This window comes from Hevea brasiliensis, chromosome 5, assembly GCF_030052815.1.
Source record: "Hevea brasiliensis isolate MT/VB/25A 57/8 chromosome 5, ASM3005281v1, whole genome shotgun sequence".
Classification (NCBI taxonomy): domain Eukaryota; kingdom Viridiplantae; phylum Streptophyta; class Magnoliopsida; order Malpighiales; family Euphorbiaceae; genus Hevea; species Hevea brasiliensis.
The window spans coordinates 53,764,076-53,790,074 of NC_079497.1; positions in this window are offsets into that span (position 1 = coordinate 53,764,076).

The window sequence follows — 25,999 nt, forward strand, 5'->3', positions numbered from 1 at the left end:
AATTGTAACACCCCTATGTTCGATAGGGCGTTCTACTGTTCCTGTGGCCAATGTTGTCCGGACAGCTAGGATGCTTAGAGCTACACTTAGATATGAGTGAGGTGACATTAAATAATGAAATACAAGAAATGAAAATAGAAGAAAAACAAAGGAAAAATAATAGCAATGAAATGTAACCAAGTTAAACGAGCCGAGAACCCTAGCGATGGGTGACCACACCGGGAAGTTGCGGCGTGGACCGTTGACTAGCCCTGGACCATGGGAAACCCTGGAAAATATTTTTAAGACTTAAATAAACATCTATTGAAGTATAAATATCATTAGAAATATCAAAGAAAAATTAATTAATTAGTACAAAGAAAAACAGGAAATCGAGAAAATGACAAAACTCGGTGTTACCGAAAAATCGGGAATGCAACCCGAACAGGGGCATTGTGGTCATTTAAAACCTCGAGTTGTCTTTTAACCTAAATTTCCATTAAAAATAAATGATGTTACACTTGGAAAATGTCATGAAAAATTAAATTGGTGGTACCTAATTCAAATAGCAAAAGATAGGAGCGTAATGTGAGAATTTGGAACTTTAGAATAAATAAATATTTAACCCTCACTTAGTGCTCCACTTACTTCACTTAAGTGGACCACTACACCTTCATTTGGATAGAAACTCATCTTCTTCAACCCTCCCAAAAACCAACCTAAAATTTCCTTGAGAAAATCCTCCATGGCCGAATTCATGCAAGCTTCCATTTCCCATGATCCAAGCCATTTTTCCACTTGATCCCTTCACTAAAGTTGTTCTACACAACTTGGGCAGTAGATAGGCAACAAGAAGATCAAGTTTTGGTGAGGTTTTGAAGAGTTTCAAAAGTGGTAAGTATGTATTTTTTATGCTTGTTTCATTAAACTTTGTATGGATGTTATGGGTAGTTGAATTGTGGAAGGATTTTTGAAGTTTGATGAGATAAGGGAGAGGTACATTTTTGGCAGCCATTGAACTTCAATAAGGGCAGTTTATATTTACATGTAAATGGCAGATTAAAGTGTTTATGTATGTGTTTATTTGTGTAGGAATAAATTGGATAATGTATACTAAATGTGTGTGTGATTGTACACTTGATTTTGGAAGCTTGGAAGCTAATTGGAGAGATGTACAATTCGGCAACTTTGATGTGTGGATCAAAATGTGTTGTTTCATGGTTTGGTTTATAGAATTATATTGTTGAATTATGGTGCTTGCTATGGCAGCATGTATATGTGTATAGAGGTTTGAGTTTGGACATGTAAATGAGCTTGTCATGTGGTTAAATTGTTTGTAATTTGGACTTGAAAATTTTGGACTGTAATGTGCATATTGAGTGTGGTTATAAGCTGCCAAAATGACCAAAAATGAGTTGCTAAATGTGTTTATGTTATGGTACAAAACAGAAATGGCATGAAGGAAGTGACTTGGTAAGTGTTGAAAGTGTCCTTTGGTATGTGATGAAGAATATGTTGCAGGGTAGTATATGTTTTGGCTTAGAACCTTAGGAGTGTGGCTCCAATTGGTATGAGCCCAATTGGAGGTGAAACTAGGCACAAAATGTGCCAACTTTCATGAAGGAAGCTTACCAAAATTCTACTTGGAAGATGACTTGAAAAATGACCAAATCCGGATTAGTGCATTGAAACCCTGAAAATTGACCATTTGGGCAGTAGTTAGTGTTTTGGCCATAACTCACTCAAAATAGGTCCAATTGACCTGAAAATTTTACCATGATTATTTAAGACATATATCCACAACTCTTATGAAGACACTAACATCCAGAAATGACCATAAGCAAGTCAAATAGCTTGCATAAGTTTGGGTCCAAAAACTGGCCGAACCAAAAGTGACCTAAAAATGACCTAAAGTGACCATTTTGATGCATTCTGACCAGCATTGGTAAATTGACCATAACTTGGTCTACATAACTCATAATGACCCAAAATTTTGCCCTGCGTGCAATAAGACATAGACCTACAAGTTTGTAGTTTTGACTGAAACCCGAAAACCATGGAAACTAGGTCATCCGGCTAGGTCAAATTAGTACACCGGAATCTAGCAAATTGCAATAAAATGCACTGTACATGAAAATGAATTGGGTAACATGTACCAACACTAAAAGGCTATTAAAAATGACACATTGGTAACATTAAAACCTAATTCACCTAGAGTGCATCGAGGGTCAACATCTTAGGTTGACTAAGGAAATAATAGAATTTAATAAATTAAGTATTAAGCCTTATTATTAGAAACGATTTAAATGAGTACTGAAACACTTCAAATTGTGTGTTTCAGTTAGCAAAGACTCAGGGGAGGGGAAGGAAACACTGAGTCAGAGCCAAGAGACAGTTATCAGAGGTTTGTGCACAACTAGATTTTTAACTTATTTTGTTCTGAATATTTCATATGATTAAATGACATATTTTTCTTATGTATTATGCTTAACAAGCATTGGATTTAATTCAATGATTATTGAAATTGTTATAGTATGTATGAATTTAGCTTTGTGAAATGGTATTTCCACAAGTATAAAGCATTGTTGTGGATTGAATAAATTATGTTTTGGAAAATTGTGATAGAACATGTTTTGAATTGTGATGGGCAATTTGCATGGAAAAATGCAAATTTATGATTTGAATTGTGATGAGCATAAAAATTATTGGATATTGGAATTGACTTTGAATCGAATTGTATTGTGATTTATGCTCATTAAAAGGATTGTGATATTGTTTTATATCTCACTATAGATGCTTGACTAGGTTATTACCCGTCTCTCTCATTTGTTGAGAAGACAATGGAGTTAGTTGTGTTTTGATTACCATGGTACGTGCACAGGCTTAGATTCTCCTCTTATTAGAAGTTAGATCTAAGTTCTTATTTGTTATGGCCCTTTTGGAAGAAACATTATTGTGATGTGTACTGTGCACGATGATTCAACCTCCCCAACCATAGGGAGTTAGAATCCGATTCGACCTCCCCGACCATAGGGAGTTAGAATCACCCCAACGATGACCCTTGTGGATTAGTCTTGCATAGTTAGTGAGATACAGAATGGTTTTTGAGATACAGATTGTTTTTGAATAGCAAAGAATTGTTATTTCAATTATGATTTATGTATAATTAATTTTGTTGGAATTACCTTAAATGGGTAGTTATGATTTGTTAAATTAAATTTCGTGATGGGTATTTGTATTTGATGAAATACAAACATGAATCCTTTGAAAAGTTCAAAGAATTTAAATCTGAAGTAGAAAATCAAACAGGAAAGAGTATTAAAGCTCTTCGATCAGATCGTGGAGGTGAATATTTGAGTACTGAATTTGATGAATACTTGAGAGAGCATAGCATTGTTTCCTAGCTGACTCCTCCAGGAACGCCACAACTGAATGGTGTATCTGAAAGGAGAAATCGTACCCTATTGGATATGGTACGTAGTATGATGAGCTATACTGATATGCCAATCTCCTTTTGGGAATTTGCATTAGAATCAACTTTGCATATTCTGAATATGATTCCATCAAATTCAGTTTCTTCCACACCTTATGAGATATGGCATGGAAGAAAACCAAGTCTTAAGCATGTTAAGATTTGGGGTTGTCCAGCTTATATCAAAAAGTTGAACACTGATAAATTGGAGTCCAGATCAGAAAAGGGTCGATTTGTTGGATATCCAAAATATAGTTTTAGATATTATTTTTATTTGCCTACTTCATAAAAGGTTGTGATAAGTAGAGATGCCACATTTCTTGAACAACAGTTCGTTCAAGAAGGAGGCAAAGGAAGGCAAATAGAGTTGGAATTAGAGAATTCTGACCAATCAACAGATCAGATGGATATAGATCCATCTAGTCAACCTATACCCATTGATGAAACATCTATAGCTATTCCTCGTAGAATAACCAGGGTATTTCACCCACCAATGAGATATGGTTTCCTTCATGAAGAAGAACAAGAGTTGTCTACTCATGAAGAAGTAGATCGTGGAGATGATCCACTTACCTATGAAGAAGCTATATCAGATATAGACTCTTCAAAATGGATTGATGCTATGAAATCCGAGATTGATTCCATGTATAAGAATCAAGTTTGGGATCTTGTTAACCCACCTGAAGGTATTGTACCTATAGGGAACAAATGGGTTTTCAAGAAGAAAATTGGTTCTGATGGAAAGGTAGAGACCTATAAGGCAAGGCTAGTAGCGAAAGGGTTTCACCAAAGGCAAGGAATCGACTATGAGGAGACTTTCTCGCCTGTTGCCATGCTTAAATCAATTAGGATTCTATTAGCAATAGTTGCATACTATGATTATGAGATTTGGCAGATGGATGTCAAAACAGCTTTTCTCAATGGATACATTGAAGAAAACATTTTTATAGAACAACCTAAGGGTTTTGAATCCCAAGATGGTTCTAAGGTATGCAAGCTAAAGCGATCCATTTATGGGTTGAAACAAGCTTCGAGGAGTTGGAACATCCGTTTTGATGAAGCCATTAAATCCTTTGGTTTTATCAAAAAAGAGGATGAACCATGTGTATATAAGAAGGTTAGTGATAGTGCTATAACTTTCCTTGTCTTATATGTGGATGACATACTGGTGATGGGTAATAACACAGGTATGTTGACAACTGTAAAGATATGGTTGTCAAATACATTCTCCATGAAAGACTTAGGGGAGGCAATCTATATTCTTAGGATTCGCATCTATAGAGATAGAGCAAAAAGAATAATTGGTTTATCCCAAAGTCTATACTTGGAAAAGGTGTTAAAGAGGTTTAACATGCTTGATTCCAAGAGAGGATTGTTACCAGTGAGACATGGTATCCATCTTTCTAAAGAGATGTCTCTAAAGACACCTGAAGAAAGAGATAAGATGGCCAGGATTCCATATGCTTTGGCTATTGGAAGTTTAATGTATGCAATGTTGTGTACTAGGCCGAATATCGCATATGCTGTTAGTTTGACTGGCAGGTATCAATCCAATATAGGTTAGCTGTCAAGAATATCCTTAAGTACTTAAGAAGAACTAAGGATTTATTCTTGATATATGGAGGTGGAGACTTGCAATTGGATGGTTATACTAATTCTGATTTCCAATCGATGATAGAAAGTCTACCTCTAGATATGTGTTCATTTGTAATAGAGGTGCAGTCAGTTGGAAGAGTTCCAAACAGAGCACGACTACAGATTCCACTACAGAGGCTAAGTATATTGCTGCATCAGATGCTGCAAAGGAAGCTGTTTGGATAAAGAAGTTTGTGACAAAACTTACAGTAGTTCCTCCCATTGAGTCAGCAGTTCCACTACACTGTGACAACAATGGAGTAGTCATACAGGCTAAGGAACCAAGGTCTCACCAGAAATCCAAACACATAGAAAGGCGCTACCACATTATCAGAGAAATAGTTGGACGAGGCGATGTAGCCATGCAGAAAATAGCATCAGCTGAAAATCCAGTTGATCCATTCACTAAGCTTATGTCACAGACTCAGCTAGATCGACATCTTGAGAAGATAGGTCTAAGATATTGTAATGAATGGCTCTAGTGCTAGTGGGAGATTGTTAGTAGTATGCCCTAGAGCATATCATTTAGTATGTATCTTGTACATGCTTTTATTAATAAAAGGCATTTCCACTTTTCCGTTTACATAATATATTTATGTGTAATAGAAAAGGTCCATTGATATTTTGTTAGAAATTCTATTCTTAAGTTGTTAAGAATACGAGTGACAGTATTTCTAGTACAAAGTATCATAAATAGGTTCACAATCGAGGATACTTCATAATAAGGACATGACTTATCTAGAAAGATTGTATTCATATTTGTTACCAAGTTATTTACATGAGATATAAATAAGATGGAATGGTGAGTCTCATGCCATATGACAAACATGATAGGTACTTATAAATGATAAGTAGGCCGAACCAGTGACACTTATGACAAACTCATGGAGTTTACTCTTGTCAATGTTTTGTCATAAATTATATCAGTGCATATAATCTTTAGACCTGAGATAGCACAGTTATCTTGTATATAGGTAGTTTGAGTTTGATACTGCTTTCATACTTGTACTATGTATGGGTATATGGGCATGTGTTGGCTCCTACTAGTTATATGTAGAGGTAGGTGTTGATCAAGATGGAATCTGTTCCTCTAAGTAAATAGAGATAAAATCCTATGTTCATTTAATTGTTCTTGATGTTTCAAGTTCCTGGCCAGGACAGATAGATTTATTCAGAAAAGAGTTTTTAATGAGAAAATCTTTTTAATCAAGAACTGGAATTAAAAGAGAACATAATATTCATAGCAAATGGGGTTTGACATAAACCATGACTTCAGCTTGAGTTGGGATTTTGTAACAGAGAGATTCTAGTTCATGGTAATATAGGATTATAGGTGCATTTAAGGTAAACCTTATTACTAATTGGGTGTCCATGGCATGCTATGCTAGGTGTTAACCATGGTCTATGAGTTGCATAAAATGATTTAGAGAAATCATTTATGGTAAGAAAGAGTTATGATGATATTAAGAGTTGATATCATGTCTCATTGCCAATTAGTGATGAGCCTAGTAAGTCACATACATACACAAGTTATCACCTATTTAAATATGATTTAATTAATTAATTAAAGAGTTCAATTGATTAATTAAATAGGTTTGGTTTGTAATTAGATTGCAAAGTCCCTAGCATGACTTGAAACCAAATCTAGATTATTGGATGTATAGTATAAGTTAAATTTATATTTAAAGTATTTAAATATGAATTTAATTAATGAGAAATTAATTAATAGAGATTAATTAATTAATTTATATTTGATATAAATTAATTAGAACAAGAAAAATAATTATTTTGGGTTGAGAACTCAAAATTAAGACACAGGGGCATTTTGGTCATTTCACAGTATGACACGTGGCACCATGAGATGGTGACAGATGGGATTACACATAAGCTTGCCAAATATTTTTTAATCATGTAAGATGATTAAAATCAAGATTAAATATAGGTTTGACACTTGGCACAATATGATTGGGTCACTTAAAGCTAGAGCTAATCAAAGGGTGACATGTGGCAAGGGTTTAATGTGTTAACCTAGCTATATAAGTGTTGTTATGAAAAAGAAAAATACAACCGGCAGCCACTCCTCCTTTGTCACGCCATTTTGAGGCTCTCCATCTATTCTTCTTCATCTCTCATCAATTAAAAGAGATTAGCCATCAATCTCTTGAATTAAGAACACTAGAAATTGTTTCTAGTGTCCTGTTTACATCTCTAATATCTTAAAAGGCAGAACTTGAATTTCTAATTAATTAAAAAAGCTTTAGAAGCTGTTCAAGGGCTGCCGTAAGTATTCTTGGTGTGGACAAGCTAGAGAGACAACATCTAGTGTCCTGAAGACGAATCTCGATGGCATAGAAACGCTGCAGTGCATCAAGAGGTTAGTGTAATCGTTCTTGATTTAATCTGGGGTTCTAAAATTAATCTGATTAATTTAAAAATCTTAAATGGCAAATACAGATCCAAAAACATTTTAAAAGAGTTTTAATATGTTGTTTATCATTGAAATCAAATAGATAAAAATAAATCTTGCATGATGCATGTGACCCTAGGTGAAAAGTTTTGAATTCAATGGTATAAACTTGTGTTTTTCACGCTTCCGTTCCTTCAGTTTGGTCTACTTATCTTATAAGTGCCCACCATGTTTGTCATATGGGATAAGACTCACCATTCCATCCCATTATTATCTCGTACTAATCCATGGATACAAACACTTAATGAAGTATCCTAGATTGTGAACCATAGTTTATAATATTTGTACTAAAATGTTTTGTCACCTATATTCTTAACAACTTAAGAATAGAATATTAACAAGATATTAAAGGACATTTTCAATTAAATTCAAACCATTTAAATTTAAAAGAAAATAATATTTGCCATTAATGCAAAATAAATGTTTACAAGATACAATACAATGATATGTTCTATGGCATACTACTAACAATCTTCCACTTGCATTAGAGCCATGATTACAAAATCTTAGACCCATCTTCTCAAATTATCGATCAAACTGGTTTTGTGTCATGGCCTTGGTGAAGGGATCAATCGGATTATCAACTGAAGCTATTTTCTACACGGTTATGTTGCCTCTCCCAACTATTTCTCTAATAATGTGGTAGTGCCTTTCTATGTGTTTAGATTTCTAGTGAGTCCGGGGTTCCTTTGCTTGAATAATAGCAACATTGTTGTCATAATATAATGGAATAAGTGACAAAATCGAAGGAACCACTCCAAGTTTTGTTATGAACTTTTTTACCCAAACAACTTCCTTTGCAGCATTAGATGCAAAAATATACTCAGCCTCTGTAGTGGAGTCTGCAGTTATTATTTGCATGGAACTCTTCTAGTTAATTATGCCTCCATTACATATGAACACAAAACTGGAGATAGACTTTCTATCATCCACATCTGATTGGAAATCAGAATCTGTAAATCCATCCAATTATAAATCACCTCTGTAACACCCGACTCCAGCCACTAGAGGAATTGTCCGCTTTGGCCCACCCTATCCTAAGCCTCATGGTTTTGCCCATAGGTGGAATGGAAAACTTCTAAGGAGGTCACTTATCTTAGTGTTTCCTTCAAGTGAGCATACTTAACCCTGGAGTTCTTCTAATTCTCTAGGCCATTCCACCAAAAGGTGTCTCCAGTGATTAGTTTCTTCCATTTCAATGTATGATTCGATTCATTCCTATGCCCCGCATTCCATTACCCTAGGTAGCCTCTCCATCCTAGAAGCCTGCTAGGATTTTACTCTCTTATGCCACTTCCCACCCTTATCAGACTACTTTCCCAGGTCGATTCATTACAGGCCCACTAGCTTTCGCCTGGTTCATCCTTGAACCACAAATTTACTAGAGGGGGTCCGGCTTTGATACCATCTGTAATGCTCAACTTCAACCACTAGAGAAATTGTTCGCTTTAGCCCACCCCGTCCTGAGCCTCATGGTTTTGTCCCATAGATGGAATGAAGAACTTCCCAGGAGGTCACTCATCCTCATATTTCTCTCAAGCGAGCACGCTTTACCCCGGAGTTCTTCCAAATCTCCATGCCATTCCACCAAAAGGCGTTTCTAGTGATTAGTTTTCCCCATTTCAATACATGATTCGATTCATTCCTGTGCCCCGCATTCCACTACCCTAGGTAGCCTCGCCATCCTAGAAGCCTGCCAAGAGTTTACTCTCTTATGCCACTCCCCGCCCTTATCGGATCGCTTTCCCTGGTTGGGTCATCACAACCTCCTCCATATATCTAGATTAAATCCTTAGTTCTCCTCAAGTACTTAAGGATATTCTTGAGAGGAATCCAATGTTCCAAACCTATATTAGATTAAAACCTACAAGTCAAACTAACTGCATAAAAGATATTTGGCCTTGTCTACAACATTACATAAATTGGACTTCCAATTGCCAAAGCACATGAAATCCTTGCCATTTTTTCTCTTTCCTTAGGTGTCTTTGGAGACATCTCTTTGGAAAGATGGATACCATGCCTAATAGGTAACAATTCTCTCTTAGAATCAAGCATGTTAAACTTTTTTAACACCTTTTTCGAGTATAGACTCTGGGATAAACCTATCATTCTTTTCAATTTATCTCTATAGATACGAATTTCCAAAATATAGGTTGCTTCCCCTAAGTCTTTCATGGAGAAAATATTGGACAACCAGATTTTTACAATAGTTAGCATACTGACATCATTACCTATCAATAAGTTATCATCCACATATAAGACAAGGAAAGTGAGTGCACTCTCACTGACCTTCTTATACACACATGACTCATCCTTATTCTTGATGAAACCAAAAGATTTAATAGCTTTATCAAAATGGATGTTCCAACTCCTCGAAACTTGCTTCAAACCATAAATGAATCATTTAAGCTTGCATACTTTGGAATGATCTTGGGATTTAAAACCCCTAGGTTATTCCATGAATATGTTTTCCTTTATGTATCCATTGAGGAAAGTAGTTTTGATATTCATTTGCCAAATCTCATAATCGTAGTATACTGCTATAACTAATAAAATTCTAATGGATTTAAGCATGGCTACAGGTAAAAAGGTCTCTTCATAATCGATCCCTTGCCTTTGACAAAACCCTTTTACAACTAGCCTTGCTTTATAGGTCTCTACCTTTTACAATTAACCCTTTCAAGAAGAATCAATTTTATTCATGAAAACCCATTTTTTCCCTATTAGTACAATACCTTCAGGTGGGTCTATAAGATCCTAAACTTAGTTCTTGTACATGGAATCCATTTTATATTTTATTGCTTCAATCCATTTTGAAGAGTCTATATTAGATATAGCTTCTTCATAGATCATAGAATCATCACCTTGATTAATTTTCTCATGAACAAATAACTCTTGTTCATTCTCATGAAGAAATCCATATCTTTCTAGTGGATGAGTTATTATAGTTGACCTTCAAGGAACTATTATGGATACATCATCAGTAGGTGTAGGCTCACTGAATGGATCAATATCTATTTTGTTTGTTGGTTTATCAGAATTTTATAATTCCAATTCTATTTGCCTTCCTTTGCCACCTTATTGAATAAACTCTTTTTCAAGAAAAATGGCATCTTTGCTTATCACAACTCTTTGTGATGAAGGAAGATAGAAATAATATCCAAAACTATCTTTTGGATACCCAACATGTAACACTCTCACTTTAGCTAGTCCGTACATTCGACTGTTTCGGTGATTAATGTCGGTTTGGACAGTCAGAATGTCTGAAATTATATTTAGACAAAAGTGAGGAGTCATAAATAATTCAAATAAGTGTAAGAAAAATTAAGAAAAAAATTTAAGAAATAAAATACAACTAAGTTAAATGAGCTAGTGCCCTAGCGATGGGTAACCCAGTGGAAAGTTCCTGTTTTCACAGCTAGAAGCCCTAAACCAAGGGAAATAATTTTTTGGACTCCAGAGAAGAGTCATTGAGGTTCTGATGGCATTAGAGTGCCAAGAAAATGCTTTTAGAATTTTATCAATCAGTACAGATAGTTTTGGCTCCTTAAGCCAAACGGAGGGCATTTTGGTCATTTCGCCTTCAGATACAATTTTTGACCAACTTGTCCAGTTAAGTAAATAATTATTATGATATAAAATGTGAATAAATATTGTTAAAAATTAAATTGAAAATGAGTAGGAAAGAAAATGGATTAAATAGGAATTTTGACATCATTATGATGCCATTAAAACATTTTTATCCAATCACATTGTGAGACATGGCTATAACTCACTTAAAATGAGTTAAATGGGCAGAAATAAAAGAAAAAAAAATAGTTTTCATCTTCCTTCTCCAACCAGCCGAAACCTCACTTCTCTCTCCCTCCATTGATTCTTAACCAAAGCTCCATTTTCCTCTCCATTTCACCATAAAACCACTAGCTTGCTTCACTAAAATTCATCCTTGCAACTAGAGCAAGCTTGAGGCAGCAAAAAGGAAGACAAAAGAAAGAGTTTTACAAGCTTAGAAGTTTCATCAAACAAGGTTAGTGCTAGAGTCTTTCTTTCTCTCTTTTAATTCTAGATTAGAAATAAGAATTGAACTAAGAATTGAAGAAATTGTGTAAAAATGTGCACGTAGGGACACTATCCAATTTTCGGTAGCCTTAAATCTTCTTCAGTTTTATAGCTTTTAATGGATTTAAAATGGTGTAGGGCTATCCCTTGACATGTATAAGTGAATTGAAAACTTTAATTGTGAGTATAATGTAAGATTTGAGAATTTGGGATTGCTAGGGTTAGGGCTTAGATAACAAATTTAAGATTTTGCTCATGTAGTGGTGAAAGGAAGTTCTAATGGTCAATTAGTGACCATTTGATTGTGTTTGATGAGGAAATGAAGTGAATTATGCCATGGGAATGGAGGTTAGAGGTGCTGCCTTCAGTGACCTTCAGGGCTGGGTGTGAGTCCAGCAAGGTTGGATAGCTTTAACTTGAGTTGTGTAGGTTTAATTGGTGCAAGGACAATTGGACATAAAATTAGACACACAATGGCACAACGTTGATGAAGAAACCTTGCCCATAAAATAAACTTAGAATACCCTAAAAATTGACCGAATTCGGGTAAGCAACCTGCTGGGCCTGGAAATTGACCAAATGAACAATTATTTGTTCATTTGGCCATAACTCAGTGTAGAAATGTCCGAATAACCTAAATTTTATATCAATGGAAAGCTTAGACAATTTAGGACAACTTTCATGAAGACAATAACTCTAAATTATGACCAGAACTAAATGAAATTGCCCATCAAATTCAGGACACCAAATCTAGCAGAACCAATTATGCCCAGAATTCTAGGTATAGGTCAATCCGGCCAGTTATGGTAAAATGGCCATAACTTGGACTATAAAACTCCAAATGGAGTGATTTAAAAAAGGCAATTGAAGAAGACACATAAAGGAACAACTTTCATGAAGAAAGTTTTATCAAATTTTTACTGTAGCAAGGTCCATTGGAATAGTGAATTTGGATCTCAAATTCTGAAAATTTGAAATAAAACCTAGAGACTAGGAATTGAGTTTGGCAACCAATGCCAAGAAAAATAAAATGTAAAATGTGGTATGTTAGTGAACTTAGGCTTAACAAATATATTATGAATCAAAAAGTCAACCTTTGAATGGAAATGGTTAAATGAATAGTAACCACTAAATTATGTGAAGTAGAAAAACAACCTATAAGAACCATTGTAGTTGTTAATATAGGATGTGGTAGGTAAATTATGAATGGTGAAGTTGAGTGACCCCAATGATATAAGAAAGGGCATAATAAATTAGAAAGCTATTATAATGGTTAATATATAGATAATGTAAATAGTTGATTTAAATTTTTGAATTTGAGTGATACTAGGATTTAAGGAAAATTTAGCTAAATTTGAAATCCATGAAATATTCATGGATTACTTGGAATATGAATGATAAATTATATATATAGTGTAATGAATAAATGGATCATATTAATGTATGAATGAGACATTAGTTCTCATTATTGTAGAAAGGAGAAGTACTTTGAGTACAATTGATGTGAACCTTCAAGTAATTGGTAACTTGAAAACCCACATTCAAAAATTAAAGAAACAATATGGAAAGCACCAAATCAAGATGTATGAATTTGATTCTTTGAACCAGCATAATCAGATTGCTGTGAAATTCAAAGAAAATATCAGAAATGGGATTCTTGACCTAATTCATATGGAGAATGAATAAACCAAGAATATTATGCACATTAAACCTTGCAAGATAGAAATCTCAGCAAGTTAATGAGCTTCATAAGAACAAAGGTAACAACCAATTTACTCACTAATGGAGCAGAAACAATCTTTCATTAATATTCAAAGTGTGTCCTCCACTCTCTCATTACACTTGTATTTATAGTCTCTTGGCTCCAAAGCTAAAGACAAAAATATCCCTACTTTAATAACAGCTGCAAGGAGCTTTAAGTCCAAACAAAAATTAATCTATCAAAAGGCTAAAAACTCCTTACAAAAAGTAAATTTAATATAGTAGCAAATAAGGGCATTTAAGTCCAAAAGAGAGATGGTTATAACAGCAAGAAATATTCTTTCAAAAAAAGTGCCAGCAGATGCATGTACATGGGGGGTTAGATCTGGTACATGCATGTCCACAATTTATTCCATGTAACTTAATGCTCCACCTGACACCTGGTCACTTCCAAGCTTAATTTTCATCAAATTTGATCATTTATAATTTTCTTCATACCATTCCGGCTTATAATCCTTGCTCCTTAAGATTTCACAAATTAAATTCTGAAGTGATTTAGCTCTAGCTCTAGTAATTACACATTGGATGAAATCCTTTGGCGTGGATGTAGCTTGATTCTCATCATTCCCCTCCACTTCAAAAGGATTCATCCTCAAATCTGTTCTTGTATCAACACAAGGAGATAAATCAGCAACATTGAAGGTGGTACTGACATTATACTCACCGGGCAGGTTTATTTTGTAGGCATTATCATTAATTTTGGTCAGCACTTGGAAAGGTCCATCATATCTTGGTTGTAATTTTGATTTCCTTCGAGAGGGAAACCTTTCTTTGCGCAAGTGAACCCATACCCAATCTCCAGGTTGAAATGTAACTTTCTTCCTTCCTTTGTTGGCTTGACTAGCATATTTTTCATTTTTCTTTTCAATTTGAAGCTTGGCTTATTCATGGATTTTCTTCACCAATTCTGCTTTTCTTTTTCCATCTAAACTAGCAAGCTCGTTCATAGGCAAAGGTAAAAGATCCAAAGGAGTTGAAGGATTGAAACCATACACAATTTCAAATGGAGAATAGCTAGTAGAAGAATGTACATTTCTATTGTATGCAAATTCAATAAGTGGAATGCAATCTTCCCATGATTTCAAATTTTGCTTAACCACAGCACGCAAAAAAGTAGTTGGTGTCCTATTTACTACTTCAGTTTGACCATCGGTTTGTGAGTGATAAGTGGTGGAAAATAACAACTTGGTGCCCAATTTTCCCCACAAAACCTTCCAAAAGTGACTGAGAAATTTAACATCCCTATCACTAACTAAACTCTTAGGTATGCCATGCAACCTAACAATATCTCTAAAGAATAAATTTGCAATATTTGTAGCATCATCATTTTTATGTCATGGAATAAAATGTGCCATTTTTTAAAACCTGTCAACAATAATAAAAATTGAATCATGGCCTTGTTCAGACCTAGGTAATCCCAACACAAAATCCATAGACAAATGAACCCAAGGATCACTAGGGGTAGGCAAAGGTGTATACAAACCTTGTGGCAAAACTCTAGATTTAGCCTTAGCACACACAATGCACCTAACGAATACTCTTTCAACATCTCTTTTCATATTCGGCCAATAAAAATGCTCCTTCAACACATCTAAAGTTTTGGCAACACCAAAATGACCCTTTAATCCACCAGCATGAGACTCATTCACAAGTAATTCACGCATGGAACTCTTAGGCACACACAATCTATTTTCTCTAAACAAATATCCATCATGCCTATAAAACTTCTCAAAAGCATTCTTTTCACAAGCTGCATACACTCTAGCAAAGTCATTATCTTCAGCATATAATTCTTTCACATATTCGAATCCCAATAACTTTGCATCAAGAAGGGCAAGAAGGTTATACCTTCGAGATAAGGCATCAGTAACCACATTTTCTTTCCCATGTTTGTATTGAATCACATATGGGAAGGTCCCAAGGAACTCAACCCATTTTGCATGACGCCTACTCAACTTATTTTGCCCCTTGATATGCTTCAATGACTCATGATCTGTGTGGATGACAAATTGCTTTGGCCAAAGGTAATGTTGCCACGTTTCCAAGGCACCTACCAATGCATACAACTCTTTGTCATATGTAGAATAGTTCAAAGCTGCTCCATTAAGCTTCTCACTAAAGTATGCTATTGGTCTCTTATCCTGCATTAAAACGGCTCCAATACCTATTCCTGATGCGTCACACTGAATCTTAAAAGTCTTAGAAAAATCAGGTAAAGCCAACACAGGAGCGGAACATAACATGTCTTTAATTTTGTGAAAAGCATCATCTTGTTTCTATTCCCAAACCAAATTAACATTCTTTTTGACAAGATCATTCAATGGTGCTACAATGGTACTGAAATTCTTAATAAATCTTCTATAGAAACTAGCTAGTCCATGGAAACTACGTACTTCAGATGCAGACTTTGGAATGGGCCAGTCTTTAGTAGCTCTAATTTTTTCATCATCAACTTCAACTCCATTAGCACTAATGACAAATCCGAAAAGGACAACCTTTTCCCTATCCTCCTTCTTCCAGTTAGACTTCCAAGATGAAGAAGTACCTGCATTTTCTCCAAATTTTGACTTGCTTTTAAGTTGCCTTTCTACCTTCATAGCCATGTGGACCACATCCTCCAACTCAACATAGTGATGTAACTCAACAATATGAGCAATCTCCTTATTTAGCCCATTCAAGAATCTGGCTATGGTGGCTTCTCTATCCTCCTCTACATTTGCTCTAATCATAGCAATTTCCATTTCTTTATGATAATCTTCAACACTTTTAGAGCTTTGAGTCAATCTTTGTAACCTCTGATGTAACTTTCTATAGTAATAACTATGAACAAATCTCCTTCTCATAATAGTTTTCATCTCACCCCAGGTTGTAATTGATTGCTCATAATTTCTCCTTCTACTAATCAACACTTGATCCTACCATACCAAAGCATAATCAGTAAATTCTACTGCTGCTAACTTTACTTTCTTTTCCTCTGAATAGTGATGACAATCAAAGACAGCTTCTACCTTCCTTTCCCATTCTAGATACACATCCGGATCATTTTTCCCTTGGAAAGAAGGGATGCTCATTTTAATACTTTTGATATTGTCATCTACCCTATTCCTCTCTCTTTCCTCTCTTCTTATCCTCCTATCCCCATTCCTCCTATCTTCAGCTCTTCTCTCATATATACCCCTCCTAGGTCTTTCAACCTCAAAATCATAGTTATCAACCTCATCTTCATCAGATTCAACTACTGGAGGTACAAGATCCCTCCCATTTGGCCTTCTCTCATTTTGCCTATCTCTTTGCTTCAATCTTTCCAATCTATCTATGATTCCATTGCACACAACATTCATTCTTTCAAATTGTTGTCTGACAGCCTGCATGTATAATGGATTTTCACCTTCCCCCTCACTACCATCACCCCTTCTAGACATGTTTTCAGACCTGCAAGAAAATGGTTAGTGTAAAGAAAACACCTCACTCACTCCCTTACGTGTTTACACTCAACAGGGGACACTCCACTCGTGTTTAACTCAACAAGGCTTTTTCCCTCTTATGAACTCACCACTCTGTGCCTTTTACCTCTCTTGGCTATGTCCACAAGTTCTTATCAAACTCAAGTAACTCAAACCAAGACTGTACTCACAAAAATTTAACACACAATAAAATTCTTGAACGTGACGAATCAAAATGAGTAATAAAAAAAAGTAATAATGTGACTCAAGAAGTCAAGAAAAGAAAAGCTCAATTATGGAAATGTAATGCAATAAGGAATCAAGAAAGAAGACACCAAAATAAAAGAGTAGTAAGTTAGAAAAGAGACAACCTAGAGATATCAAGCTTAAATATCCAAGTTTGCCACCAACTTATCACAATTACCAGCAGTTCACACAATACACCAAGAATTGCATAAATTTAGGATCACCAAGCAAATGAGTGTATTTTGATCTGAAATTGAGTAGGCAAATGCAACCCAATACTGACTAATTACTGCTAGAATTTCAGGCTTTTCTCGACAGGTTTACTATGTAAACCAAATTTAATCGTGTCTGCCGCAAAATTTTATTCCCCACACAAACGGTTAAATTTTGAGCTGAGATTTAATTTGAGAATAGCTCAAATGTGGCAAAAACAACCTGTAAATTTTCAGGAATTTCCGGGCTAATTTGCTATGTGAACTTAATTTGATCGAGTCTGCCGCAAAATTTTGGTTCACTACACAAACGGATGAATTTTGAGCTGAAATTTAATTTGGGAACTACTGATATGGGGTATAAACGCCCGGTAAATTTTCAGAAATTTTTGGGTATATTTGCTATGTGAACTTATTTTGATCGATTCTGTGGCAAAATTTTAGTTCCCCACAAAAATGGTTGAATTTTAAGCGGAAATTTAATTTGGGAACTACTGAAGTGGGGTATAAATGCCTTGTAAATTTTCAAGAATTTGTGGGTCTATTTGCTATGTGAACTTAATTTGATCGGGTCTGCCGTAAAATTTTGGTTCAGTAGGCAAACAATATCAAACAACCCCCAAAATTTACACCCAACGTCTTAAACACACCCAAATAATGCTGGTACAGTTTCAGGCCTAATAGGTAAGTCAAACTCAATAACCCAAATAATCTCTCATGCTTCATATCAAAATGAAGGAAGCAAGATGGATAGCTAGAATAATGGCTTTGGCTTGATTAACCCAAAACCCTAAGACAAACTCAACAAAACAAATTTTTAAACAAACAGGTCATACTAAACCCCAAGAACCAATTTTGGTCAAGCATACAATGAACAAAAATGTGATTAACAGAAACACAATAAGAAGCAAATCAAGGTTTAGGAAGAAAGAACCAGATGCAAGATGAAGAAGAAGAAACAAATATGGAACTAGAGCCAAACAGTAAATATGAAAAAGGTAACAAACACCAAGAATAAGAAGCAAATAGAGAATCTACCTTGTTTGGACGTCCCTTTGCTCTGATACCAAAAACTGATGTGAAACTTTAAGTAATTGGTAACTTGAAAACCCACATTCAAGAATTAAAGAAACAATATGGAAAGCACCAAATCAAGATGTATGAATTTGATTCTTTGAACCAGCACAATCAGATTGCTGTGAAAATCAAAGAAAATATCAGAAATGGGATTCTTGACCTAATTCATATGGAGAATGAATAAACCAAGAATATTATGCACATTAAACCTTGCAAGATAGAAATCTCAGCAAGTTAATGAGCTTCACAAGAACAAAGGCAACAACCAATTTACTCACTAATGGAGCAGAAACAATCTTTCATTAATATTCAAAGTGTGTCCTCCACTCTCTCATTACACTTGTATTTATAGTCTCTTGGCTCCAAAGCTAAAGACAAAAATATCCCTACTTTAATAACAGTTGCAAGGAGCTTTAAGTCCAAATAAAAGTTAATCTATCAAAAGACTAAAAACTCCTTACAAAAAGTAAATTTAATACAGTAGCAAATAAGGGCATTTAAGTCCAAAAGAGAGGTGGTTATAACAGCAAGGAATATTCCTTCAAAAAAAGTGCCAGCAGATGCATGTACATGGGTTGGATCTGGTACATGCATGTCCACAATTTATTCCATGTAACCTAATGCTACACCTGACACCTGGTCACTTCCAAGCTTAATTTTCATCAAATTTAATCCTTTATAATTTTCTTCATGCCATTCCAACTTATAATCCTTGCTCCTCAAGATTTCACAAATTAAATTCTGAAGTGATTTAGCTCTAGCTCTAGTAATTGGACCTTGGATGAAATCCTTTAGTGTGGATATAGCTTGATTCTCATCAACAATGGTATATGAGAACCATTATTGTGAATTGTGATCAACACAAATGATATAATGAATAAATATATGAATTCTGATGAAGGCAAAATTTTTGTAGAAATGTATTTTAAAAATTTATACTTCTGTTGGGAATAGAATTGAAATGTTATAAATTATAATTAGAATTTGTCATGAAATAATGAAGTCGTAAAACACAATATATTAACATTTAACGGTACTATGTGCCCATGTATTGCCTAGACACGTGTGTCAGATTGGATAGATTGGCATGCCAATAGGGTATTGTTTTAGCAGTACTGCATAAGGCTTTATGCCTGTATTCATGGCTTTATGCCCACACTCATGGCTTTATGCCCGCACTCATGGCTTTTATACCCCAATTATATGTTATCATGGCTTTTTAGCCATACTGATTGCATACGTGGTTGACGTTCTGAGTCCCATGGTATGATGGCCTGAGGCATCACAGTGTCCAGTACCAACGACCCGTTATCCAGTTTAGTCAGCCTGTTATAGGTTACTTGGACAGTGAAATTTATTGAAATAAGTTAAGAATATTAGCAACTGAAAATATTAGCGATTAAATAAATGAGTAAAAATATTTAAAATAAATTAGATTAGTTATTTAGCAGAAAGAATTGAAATGAATTGGAATGATATTAAAATTTAATTATTATGAAAGAATTGAGCGCTTCTGAAGAGGAATAAATTACAACAAAGGATAGATAATACTAGAAGTATTAGATGAAAGAAGATTAAATTCCAAAGTATCCAAATTTTGATCCATTTCTTTTTTATTGTATATTATTTTATTATTATATTATTGCACCACTAAGGAGCAATGCTTAGCGCAATGGATTTGTTTCCTCGCACAGGTACTGAAGGTAAAGCCCAACAAATATTAAACAGAGATTTTAGAGTTCTGATTTGCAGAAGTGTCTGAAGTATTCAAGCTTGTCACCTCCTCAGCAATGCATGTAGATAGCGCCTATATCGGTCATAATTTGTATGTTGTATAAAATGCTTAGTTATAGTATTGTAATGTAAATTATGAAAATGTAATTAATAGGTATGTGATGTAAATTAATAAATCGGTTAATTCATATGTGATTAAATTGTATATCATATACATTAATGAAAATTGAAAATTTTCATGTATGAGTTGAGCATGAATGGGAATTTATAAAAATGCATATGAATGAAATTGTATAGATTTGAATACAGAATTGAAATATATAGATGATGCATGAAATGATGAGATTTTTACTTTAAAATATTATTAAAATTTTCAAACAGGTGAATATTTAAATACGCCAAACGATAATAAAATAGAGAAAACTACGTTAGTTTCTCCATCAAAAAATAATTGATATTAAAAGATAATAACTTGAAAATGATTAAAGGAATAAAGTAAGATAAGATAAGGTGCTTCAGCACTGAATGTAGCACACCTTGCTCGGCTACACTGTAGTTGGGTGAGGGGTGCTACATTTAGTGGTATCATTCCTAGGCATAGATAGATGGAAAGGGATAGTGTGCATAACATGCATTGCATTCATATGAGTCAAGGTGACACTAATGCAGATCTATTTTCTCTGGCAAGTTGAAGAAATAAGGAAGTAGCAGCTCCTCGACTATTTACACCGGGTAAATTTCGAGCATGAAATATTCATTAGAGGGGAAGAATTGTAACACCCTCACTTTAGCTAGTCCATGCATTCGACTATTCCGGTGATTAATGTCGGTCCGAACAGTCAGAATGTCTGAAATTATATTCAGACTAGAGTGAGGAGTCATAAATAATTAAAATAAGTGCAAGAAAAATTAAGAAAAAAATTTAAGAAATAAAATATAACTAAGTTAAATGAGCTGGTGCCCTAGCGATGGGTAACCCAGTAGGATTTTGCTGTTTTCACAGCTAGAAGCCCTAAACCCAGAGAAAAATTCATGAAATGATTTTTAAGACTTCAGAGAAGAGTCATTGAGGTTTCGATGGCATTAGAATGCTAAGAAAATGCTTCTGGAATTTTATCAATCGGTACAGACAGTTTTGGCTCTTTAAGCCAAACGGAGGGCATTTTGGACATTTTGCCTTCAGAGACGATTTTTGACCAACTTGTCCAGTTAAGTAAATAATTATTATGACATAAAATGTGAATAAATATTGGAAAAAATTGAATTAAAAATGAGTAGAGAAGAAAAAGGAAAGAAAATGGATTAAATAGGAATTTTGACATCATTATGTTGTCATGAAAACATTTTTATCCAACCACATTTTGACGCATGGCTATAACTCACTTAAAATGAGTTAAATGGGTAAAAATGAAAGAAAAAAAAAATTAGTTTTCATCTTCTTTCTTCGACCAGCTGAAACCTCAGTTCTCTCTCGCTCCATTGATTATCAACCAAAGCTCCTTTTCCCTCTCCATTTCACCATAAAACCACTAGCTTGCTTCACTATAATTCATCCTTGCAACTAGAGTAAGCTTGAGGCAGAAAAAAGGAAGAGAGAAGAAAGAGTTTTACAAGCTCAGAAATTTCATCAAACAAGGTTAGTGCTAGAGTCTTTCTTTCTCTCTTTTAATTCTTAATTAGAACTAGGAATTGAACTAAGAATTGAAGAAATTGTGCAAAAATATGCATGTAGGGACACTATCCAATTTTTAGCAACCTTAAATCTTCTTTACTTTGATAGCTTTTAATGGAATTAAAATGGAATTATAAGTGAATTGAAAACTTTAATTGTGAGTATAATGTAAGATTTTAGAATTTGGGATTGCTAGGGTTAGGGTTTGGACAACAAATTTAAAATTTTGGTCATGTAGGGGTGAAAGGAAGTTCTAATGGTGACCTAATGACCATTTGATTTTGTTTGATGAGGAAATGAAGTGAATTGTGCCATGGGAATGGAGGTTAGAGGTGCTGCCTTAAGTGACTTGCAGGGCTGCGTGTGAGTCCAGCAAGGTTAGACAGCTTTAACTTGAGTTGTGTAAGTTCAATTGGTGCAAGGCCAATTGGAAATGAAATTAGACACATAATGGCACAACTTTGATGAAGACACCTTGCCCAGAAAACAAACTTACAATACCCTAAAAGTTGACCAAATTCAGGTAACCAACCTGCTGGTCCTGAAAATTGACCAAATGAACAGTTTTTATTCATTTGGCCATAACTCAGTGTTGAAATGTTCAAATGACCTAAATTTTATATCAATGGAAAGCTTAGACAATTTAGGACAACTTTCATGGAGACAATAACTCTAAATTATGATCAAAACTAAATGAAATTTTCCATCAAAATCAGGACACCAAATCTGGCAGAACCAATTCTGCCCATAATTCTAGGTACAGGTCAATCCGGCCAGTTATGGTAAAATGGCCATAACTTGGGGTACAAAACTCCAAATGGAGTGATTCAAAAAAGGAAATTAAAGAAGACACATAAAGGAACAACTTTAATGAAGAAAGTTTTGTCAAATTTTTACTGTAGCAAGGTCCAATGGAACAGTGAATTTGGACCTCAAATTCTGAAAATTTAAAATAAAACCTAGAAGACTAGGAATTAAGTTTGGCAACCAATGCCAGTAAAGATAAAATGTAAATTGTAGTATATTGGTGAACTTAGGCTTAACAAATCTATTATGAATCAAAAAGTCAACCTTTGAATGGAAATGGTCAAATAAATAGTAACCACTAAATTATGTGAAGTAGAAAAACAAACTATAAGAACCATTGTAGTTGTTAATATAGGATGTGGTAGGTAAATTGTGAATGGTGAAGTTGAGTGACCCCAATGATATAAGAAAGGGTATAATAAATTAGGAAGCTATTATAATAGTTAATATATAAATAATTTAAATAGTTGATTTAAATTTTTGAATTTGAGTGATACTATAATTTAAGGAAAATTTAGCTAAATTTGAAATCCATGAAATATCATGGATTACTTGGAATATGAATGATAAATTATATAAATAGTATAATGAATAAATGGATCATGTTAATGTATGAATGAGACATTAGTTCTCATTATTGTAGAAAGGAGAAGTACTTGGAGTACAATGGTATATGAGAACCATTATTGTGAATTGTGATCAACACAAATGATATAATGAATAAATATATTAGTTATGATGAAAGAAAAATTTATGTAGAAATATATTTTAAAAATTTATACTTTTGTTAGGAATAGAATTGAAATGTTATAAATTATAATTGAAATTTTTCATGAAATAATGAAGTCATAAAACACATTATATTAACATTTAATGGTACTATGTGCCCATGTATTGCCTAGACACGTGTGTCAGATTGGATAGATTGGCATACCAATAGGGTATTGTTTTAGCAGTACTGCATAAGGGTTTATGCCTATACTTATAGCTTTATGTCCGTACTCATGGCTTTATGCCCACACTCATGGCTTTATGCCCGCACTCATGGCTTTTATGCCCGATTATATGTTATCATGGCTTTTTAGCCATACAGATTGCATACGTGGTTGACGTTCCGCATCCCATGATATGATGGCGCGAGGCACCACGGTGTCCATTGCCAATGACCCGTTATCCAGTTTAGTCAGCCTGTTATAGGTTACTTGTGTGACACCCCTTACCCATATACAGTATAGCCGAGTACGATATGTCACACAGTGTACCGGAACACCCTATTTTATTTCAATCATTTTTATCCTTCCTAATTTATTTCTTTCATAGTTATGAAGTATAATTCGTGAAATATCATTCATTGAAGTCATTTATTGAAATCATAAATTTATTTGAGGTTTCATAAATTTTATAGAAAATCCAGCAGAGTACCGGCTAAAAATGGAGAAAACAGTTCTTCGGAACCTGAGAAAAACACTTCCAAAATTCTCAATTAATCCCAAACTCCATTTCATCAACAAAATCTTAATATTTCTCAAATATACTCCCAATTCTCATTCATTCATTTCATAGGATATTCATGCACAAATCATAAATAAATATTCACTTGTTCATTCATAAACACAATTTCCATAATTTACATTAATACTAAAATACATTACATAAGTATTAATTACACATGAGAAAATAAAAGTTAATTACAAAATACCAAATTAAAACCTAGTGTCCTACCAATGCACTGATGACGGTGAGGTGACATGGATATTATGCAGAGCTGCAGAAGATCTCACCCAGTCAATGGTCTACTAGGCTCTCGGATTGTCTCTCCAGAACCTACGCGTGGCAAAAAGCAACGCACTAAGCAATAATGCTTAGTGGTGCCAATAATAAAATAAAAAGAAATAACAGAAAATAAATATGTGGTGCATGTCTTAATGTCTTATACAGACAATTTTTCGATCATTATTGGTAATCTTATTTATTTTGTACTTGTTAGATTCATAATTTTATTAAATTTATTCACTTCCATTTTTGGTTGCCCAAGTAACCTATACTGGATGACTGAACTAGATAAATAGGTAAACTGGCACTGTGTATCAAACCTCAGGCCGTTACACCATCGGTCACATATGTATCTCCCGGTGTGCAACATAATAACTAATAAGCTGTAATAAACATTAGGCACAAGGCCAAGTATCAACACAATGTCAGAATAGCTAAAAGCCATAAAATGACAGAATGGCATAATGCCATGTGCAGTACTGCTAACTGAACCCTATTGGCATGCCAACCTATTCAAACCAATCTTGCTAGGTGTACTAGGGCATGTTACACTTTTAAACTTTACAATTCTTGAAATTTAAGTTTAGGTATTACTATTCATTTCATTGGTCAACTAAAATGTTGACTTTTGCATAGACAATAGGTACATTGGTTCTAATACTCCCAACATACCACATTTTTCAATCTAAAGTTGTTGGTATTGGTTGCCAATACCATTTCTAAACTTAGTGTTAGTTGTTCAAAATTTTCAGATTTCAAACCTTGTGTTTACTGTTCTATTGGTCATTTTTACAGTAGGAATTTGGCAAAGTTGTCTTCATGAAAGTTGTTCCTCATTGTGTCTAGTTACATTTCTTTTTTTTTGAATCACTCTATTTTGATTTTTGTAGCTCAAGTTATGGCCTAAATAACATAACTAGCCGGATTGCAAACTTTCCAGATTTTATGGACTGACCAAATCTACAGTGTTTTGTGCAGTGACTGCAGGTCACTTCTTGAACATGTTATAGTCAAAATTTGGGTTAGGTTTCTTCATGAAAGTTGTAGGTCTATATTTTAAATTTCTGCTGGTAAAATATCAGGTCAATTGGACCTTTCTACGCTGAGTTATGACCAAATGAATAAACACTATTCATTTGATCATTTTGCCCAGGCAGAATGCAGGTCACCCAGATTAGGGCAATTTTTAGGTCAACTTGGTTTGGTTTTTTGGGTAGGGTCTCTATACCAAAGTTGTGTCATTATGTGTCTAGTTTCATGTCCAATTAGCCTTGCACCAATTGAACCTCTACAACTCCAATTATTGCTGCCCAAACCTGCTGGACTCATGCTCAGTCCTGCAGGTCAGCCAAGGCAGCTCACCCACACTCAAATGCCAAGCCTCAACTCACTTCATTTCCTAATCATACACATTCAAATGGTCACTAGTTGACCATTACAAGGTTAATGAACCATCACATGAGCAAACTCTAAAGTTGTTCAAGTGTCCAATTTTTCATGTTCATACATGCATAATCTTTGCATTTCACTTACACAACTATGTTCAATCACTCATTTAATACCAAAGGCTACTCATCACCACTTTGCTATCAAGCAAAATCATCAAACCCTAACCAACCCTAGTTGCCAAAATTTTTAGAGTGCACACACACACATTTTTAT